Source organism: Zonotrichia leucophrys, chromosome 3 (assembly GCF_028769735.1).
Source record: "Zonotrichia leucophrys gambelii isolate GWCS_2022_RI chromosome 3, RI_Zleu_2.0, whole genome shotgun sequence".
Classification (NCBI taxonomy): Eukaryota; Metazoa; Chordata; class Aves; order Passeriformes; family Passerellidae; genus Zonotrichia; species Zonotrichia leucophrys.
The window spans coordinates 12,155,475-12,163,105 of NC_088172.1; positions in this window are offsets into that span (position 1 = coordinate 12,155,475).

Here is a 7,631-nt window from a genome sequence, read left to right on the forward strand (position 1 = left end):
TCACACAGATTATCTTGTCCCAGCCTCCCCTGCCATGTGCAGGGACACCTCCCACTAGACCAGGGTTCGCCATCCTGGCTTTGAGCACTGCCAAGGTTGGGACATCCACAACCCTACCATGGGAACCTGTTCCAGTGTCTCACTACCCTCACAGTAAAGAATTTCTTCCTACCATATAACCTAAATTTCTCCTCTCAATTTACACCCATTGCTCCTTGTCCTGTTAGTACAGCTCCTGACAGAGTCTCTTTCTGGCTTCTGTGCAGGCCTCCTTCAGATACTGGAAGGTTGCTGTGAGGCCTCCACACAACCTTCTCCAGGTGAACAGTCCCAACCTTCTCAGCCTGTTTTCACAGGAAAGGTGCTCCAGTCCCATGATGGAATATGTATGAAAATATAGATTTATAATCAATATAGATTAATAAGCATTGTGGGGTATGTAGTAGAGCTTCTCCTGTTGGAATCATTGTTTTTCAAGCTCAGTCAAAGCTAGCAGCAGAGTGGAGGTCTTTAAATGTTACAGGCTCTTTCCTACATGAGAGCCACCTCCACCCGCCTTGTCCACTCATCAGCCTCAGCTGAGTCATTTTGGTGATGCTGCTGGTCATCCACTGGAAGCTTTGACTTTGCTTAGATGCCCGTGCCATCCTACTAGTGTGTAACTGCCTGGAAAATTCTGCATACTGGAAAATAGAGGAATGTAAAAGATTCCTGGCAGCATATTCAGCTATATTGTTTCACACAAGGTAGCTAGATGAGTTTGCAAGTATCAATAGAACAGCTGTGGCTGTGTGCCTATCATACAGTATTGCACCTATGTGAAAACATGAAGCAAGTCAGTGCTTCTGTTCTGGTTCTGAAATTTAGCCTGAGGATCTTCTGTGAGTCTGACTTACCTGGAAGCCATTCTTACAGCCAAAATTAAGGGAAGAAAACAGAAAAAACAAAACAAGTATCAAACACATTTTGCATCATTTTATTAGAAGTGGTGATTTGGTTTGTAATACTCAGACTTTAGCTTTGCATTTCACACATGCTGTACTCTTTTTGGCATTTCTGCACCTACCACCAGAGAGTAGCACCCAGCCCGTGAGGAAGGGAGGTGTAGGGGTGTATGGCCAGGACTGTGTGCAGCATACACAGGGTTATGAGTGTGATCAATTCCATCCACAGGCTGAACCCCAAGCTCTCATCACAGACTCCTCTCATCATAACACAAGGAGGATGAGGGGCTGCAGGGCCTGGAATAATAGACAAGGCTTTTTCTAGAAGTCCCCTTTTTTTTCACCTCTTATTTCTTCTCCCTAACGCAAGTTGTATTTTGAATCTATCTACACTACCAGTACACAATAGTGCCAAAAGCCCTTGCATTAACAAGGAACATGGATTCATCTGCCTTGCTACCTCCTTCTGGGATCTTGCAGACCCTCACCATGGAGTGAATCTTAGTGACACACTGCACCAAAAGCAGCTTGATTGTGAGGCTTCAGCCCCATAGGCAAAAGGTGACACACCCATGAATACAGATTCAGGAGTGTGTGAGGAGCACTTACCTTTGTCACAGCAGGTAAGAATGTCATTCCTGACATCCTGGAGGTTGACTTTGTGTGTAGTTGTGTGGAAACAGGCATGGTTTGCCTCTGTCCAACCTATCAGGCGTTGCTGGTTGTTGGTCTGCTCTGCCAGTGTGTCATACTTGTGATACATCCTCCTGATGTGGAAGAATTGAAGTATTTTCAGACTGCATTTATTTTTATTTCTAAAAAGGATAATTGTTTGTATTCAAACACTTTTGCCCTGGTTACTTCCATTGCTGGATGCAGCTGTGCTCTGTGCTAGGCTGGGGAGGTGGTGAACAGCACTGCTCAGCACACTGCTTCCCTTGTCACCCAACTCCACAGCATAAAAGAGGAAAACAGCACAGCTTTCCACTTCCTTCCCTAAATCCCACCCTGACATTTCAAATCGCCAGTCTAAAAAGACATGCTCCAGCATGTCTTGTGTAGAGCAGTAGATGGCTCTCTTTCATCTGAAGTCCTGTTGGGAAAAGAAACACTGGGTCTTAAGAGAAAATCCAGCCTTGTTCCCTCAATGCCATGGCTTCTTTTGGGCAAGCTCTCATATCCATTCAACAGTGCAGACAGGATACAGCTGTGATGATGGAGGAATGCATTTTAAACTGATTGCCTCTGCTCAATGGCTTAGAAGATGAAGAAGGTGGCCAGGGAAACTAGATCAGTGATGCCAACTTAAATTGTGGTATTTCCTCATGGAGCAAGATAATACCTCTTCTGTCAACCTATTAAGTTTTCTAGGATAGAATAAAAAAGTTGTTTCTGGGTTCCTACATATTTTTCAGTCTTTTCAAAACTACTGTTACAAGATACCTTTATTTATTTTTCCCTTTTTAAGGAATCTGACTTTTGAAATGTTGTCTTTTCAAGATAAACAGAAGAAAGGAGCAGAGAAATACAGATCAAATTCACAATATAATAATCATCTGCTTAATCTCAAATAACTGAAAGTAACATAAACAGAGTTCAGTGAGTGAAAATTTGTCTCAGTCTCCTTAGACACAGTACAGTATATAGAGCATTTTAATGTTGTAAAGGCCTAACAAGGATATTAGATTTTAGAATGATAATTTACAAAATGGAAGAATGTAAAGTTAAGGTATAAGATTGTTTGGACAAGAAAAAATATGCACATGCATCCAAGCAAAACATTTCTCAGGTTTCCCATAAGAGAGCAAGTTGCAGTCAATCAAAAAAGAAAATAATTAGGATGCCTTAAGCTGGGTAGTTCTGTGACTGTAAAGCTGAATACAAAGTCATTACTTAATCATGCATAAGATGATGCTGACCAAATCAGAAATGGCTTATGTGGCTCTGGCAGTACAATGTGTTTTCATCTGTCTGGAAATATTCCGTCTGCTGCAAATGCCTCAGGGCTCTCTGTCACCATGGATATTCTTGCCTGGGGGTTTATGTTGGGAGAGGAGAACCATTCTGCCTGCTTTTCTTATTGTTTGTTAGCAGAAGCATTCCATGCTGTTCAATTTTTGGCATTGGCCATGGCAGCAGAAAGCCTGGGACTTTCCTCAATTAGCAGCATTGCTTTCAAAGGGAAGAAAGGAAGGCGTGTATCGTGTCCTCTACAAAGTACTCCTCTGGAGCACTATGGCAGTGCTCAGCTAGAGTTAGAAAAGTAGCTTGGGCCTTGTATTGCCTACATTTTAGTGTTATGTTAGCCAGTGGAAGTATAGATTGGAAGTACAGGCAACCTTAATGTCTAGACTCCCTCATTTATAGGTATTCTTTCTAAATGATATGGGAGTGGCAATGATGCTGGACATTTCCTATTAAACAAGTGGCCTCTGTTCAGAACACTCATCTGTGCATGGAAACGTGGTCTCATATTTCTCCTCTGTCAGTGGCATTTAGTAACTGCAGTGAAAGCTGAACCTCAGACAACACATGGCACTGGGGCTTTGTGGAATCTTTGTTTTTAACTCTAGTTGTTTCCTTATGTATAGAAGCCTTGAATAACCTTAGGGAAAACAGTAGATTCCCCTCAAGCTTTGTAGATTGGTTCTGTATTTTCTGGGTTAATGGCTTTAAAAACTTCACTGTGGACTACAAAGGGATGCTGGAGTGTTCACTATGAAGAGCAGTTATTTTGTCTGTGGACTCATAAAACCAGAGGAATAGGTATGGTCTGTCAGACCAGTGTTCCCTTCCCCACAGTACCCTGTCTCACACAGCAGTCAATAGCAAATGCTGAGAGAAGGGCTTGTAGGGACCAAACACAGGGGATACCTCCTCTGAATAGTTTCTGAATGTTTGAATACACTGACTGGTGACTCAGGCTATTCCTGAGCAGGATATGGTACCTCTATTCTGAATAGTCCCTGACATCTGTCAGACAAGAATTTATACCATCTGAATCCATGTAAAATTCAGTATTCAGGCTCCCTGTGGCAATGAGTTTCACATCTGAATTATATACCATGGATGTGTTGTACATTTATGGTCTTTCTGAGATTAATGTTTTTTTTTTTTTTTCTGAAACCCCAGTGCACTTAACCTCTCCCTGTGCACACACCTACCCATAGAAACATCAGCTTTTAAGGCATTTTACTAGTGGAGAGTCATGTTGGAATTGTTCTTTCAGCTGGGTGTCTCAGTCTTGCAACACCATGACTTTATACCTGCCTGTTGCCAAGTTAAAATGATTCTTTAAAGAGTTTCCACCCCATGAGCACTGCACTATAATACTGCAATGTTGAAGGTGTTCAGATACATGGCAAAACAAAATTAATCTGAATTATCCTGTCATAAAAGATGGAATTATGAAGATAAAATATGCTGGTATCTCACAGGTTGTCTCAATAATGTTGTCCTGTTCCTGATGGGAAGTTGATTGGTAGCTGGATTTGTCAAAGCCTGGAACTGCCAAAGAACATGCTGCAGCTCTCACTAAAGTGGTTTCTTTTTTGAATGCAAGCTTGGTAGTGAAAGTTAATGGTAAAACTTAAAAAGAAAATTCTATTGGCAAAGCCTAAGTTAGTCTTAGAAGTGGTGATATGTGAAATTATGCACAATAAGTGAGAGGTTCTGAAAATTATATTTCTCTAGTCAGTAACTAAGCAAATAATTTTTTCAGAGATCTCAGAAATCTGGATGGAACCCATCATGCAGGACAGGGCAATGTGCTTTTTATGCTCAAGGAGCCTGATATGCCAATGAAGGTAAGAACATGTGAATTAAGTACTTAATCATTGTCAGTCTCTTGCATTCCCTAGGCATTCTCCTAGTCAATCTAGGAGGCTTCAAAATATGTGTGATATCCCTTAGACTGGTTTGGGAAATAGAGGATGACTCTACTCATTTTTACCAGCAGGTGTCTAAGGAAGATGTAGGTCAGAATATTCTCAGATGTTTGGTATCTAGGTGTGTCCAGCAAAAAGAAACAAAGCTGCCTGACACAATAAAGACACTTCTCCTTTGACAAGGTTTTGAAAAAGTGTTGAATTTCTAAAGAGTAAATGTGGTATCTTTTTATTAAAGCATTTTTTTACAACTTTGACCAAAATTTGCCACTCTAATCTTGAAAATTAAGCCTGAATTCATGGTAATTATGACATTTTCACAACAGAATTGACCTGCTTTTTATTCTGCAAATGTTGGCAGCTATCCCTAGCTATTACATCTGGAGAATGTACATAAAAGCTTTATATAAAAATGCAATAGGAGTACTATAAAACAAATGAGAAATAAAGAGGAAAAGGAGGAGAAAGAAACAAAGAGAGGGAGAGGGAAGGAGAAAAGAAGGTGGGCCCCATTTAGATAACTTTTAAAATGCTGAACCTATTTGTACAGCAGTGCTCATGCTGTCTCAGCTGGGTTATTTGCAGCTGAGAAGGCTTTTTGTAGCTCTGATGTGCTGCATGGTGGCAGGGCACAGAAGCTGCTGCAATTCTCTTTGGCTGTGGAAGCCAGCCATCCCTCAGAGATACCAGCATCAGGGAGCCTCTGGTACCTCACTGCAAACCCTTCCTTATCCTCCTGTGAAGTGGTGGGGCCTTTGAAAAGCCCTTGTCTTTTCCCTCCTGCAAACGGGCTCCACGTCCATGCCTGCCTCAGGATATCTCTCTGAGATGTTTCTCTGGGTTACTTTTAAGTTGTTAATCCCAGGAAGATTTTGGTGTATGACTTAACAACTGTCACTCTCTACACTTCAGGATTTGGAAAATGGTACATATTTTAAAATTCAGCCTATAAAATTCTCAGATAATAGGCCAATGCACCTGTTACAAACTCTCAGTTTTTTTCATGAGGCTTGCTTTTTATCTTATCCTACACTTCAGATAGCTGTAGGAAAAATGTTCTTTCTGACTAGCATGGAAAAGTCTTCTGCAGTCTTACATGATTTTTTAATGTTCCTTAAATACACTTACACGAATTCTTCATTCTGTTTACTGGGAAGCATATCTCTTAAGATATGCTAGAACTTCTTAAGATCTATAAAATATATCTATACTTTCTTTGTGGTCCATGACAGGGAATAAACCCTGACTGGACTCAATTGGTGTCAACATATCCATGTTTCTCAGAATCACTTTTCACACAATCACAGAATCACTGGGTTGGAAGAGACCTTCAAGATCATAGAGTCCAACCCATGCCCAAACATCTCAACTGAACCATGGCACTGGGTGCCACATCCAGTCTTTTCTTAAACACATCCAGGGATGGTGACTCCACCACCTCCCCAGGCAGACCATTGCAGTACTCTATCACTTCTTCTGTAAAAAACTTCTTCCTACTATCCAACCTATATTTCCCTTGGTGCAGCTTGAGACTGTGGACTCTCCTTCTGTCAGTTGCTGCCTGGAGAAAGAGACCAACCCCCACCTGACTACAGCCACCTTTCAGGGAGTTGTGGAGAGCCATGAGGTCACCAGTTTGGAACAGCCTGGCCATGTGCAAGATCAGCTGGATCGAATCCTGGCCTGGTGCCTATCACGTAATATTTTGTACCTGTGTGGGCATATTATTGTACTGCCATACTTCACTGAGAGAGGGCTCTGCTTCCTTTGCACCAAGTCACATTCTGTGTTTTGTACTAAGCAGAAAAACTGTGTGTCCTGTTGTTGAAAGTTCTGTTTACTGGAGAAGGGGAAACAAGACAACAGTAATTCCTGCAGTCAGTAAAATAGCAACCTGGTTGTGGTTTACATAAAGTCAATTAAGATGAAAATGCATAAGCATTGCAACTAAGCATAAAATTGGAAAAATTTAACAGCCATCTCAGACATAACAAAAAATGTAATTACCAACTCCTGAGCTCTGTGTCATCCAACCATCAGCTTATGCATCTCAATATTTGGAGATTTTCAAGACCTTTTTGGATCAAGCCCCAGGAAACCTTTTCTAACCTCATTACTCATCTTGCTTTGAACAGCAGACTGTGTCAGACAACCTCCTGAGTCCTCTGCTCTGAATTTTCCCATGGTCCTGTGATTCTGTGACCCCTCTCAGGACTAAAAACATCATGTGCACTAGGTGTTTTAAATATAGTTCATGTGGTTTTTAATATCCAAAGTAGCCAGCTGCTAAGAAAGAAGTGAAGAGAAGAAGGGAAGGGAAGGGAAGGAAGGAAGGAAGGAAGGAAGAAGGAAGGAAGGAAGGAAGGAAGGAAGGAAGGAAGGAAAAGGAAGGAAGGGAAGGAAGGGAAGGAAGAAGGAAGGAAAGGAAGGGAAGGAAAAGAAAAGAAAGAAAGGAAAGGAAAGAAAGAAAAGAGGAAGGAAAAGAAAGAAAGGAAAGGAAAGAAAAGGAAAGGAAAAAGGGAAAAGAGAAAAGGCCTCCTAGACCTGCTGTTAGTGGTACCAAAATCACAGGGTAAGTCTTTAGCATAAGAACATGGCCAGGAGACCTTAGAAGGATGTACAATATAGGGCACATTTCAGACATATGAGAGCAATGGCCAAACATTTGGTTGTTACAGCAAGGTTTGGAAAGATGTAGCTCTTGGGTCCACACCCTCTTCATTTAAATAAACATGACTGCTGCTGTGGGTGGTTGGCAGTGGAACAAACAGTTGCTTTTTGGACAGTGTGAATGAATACC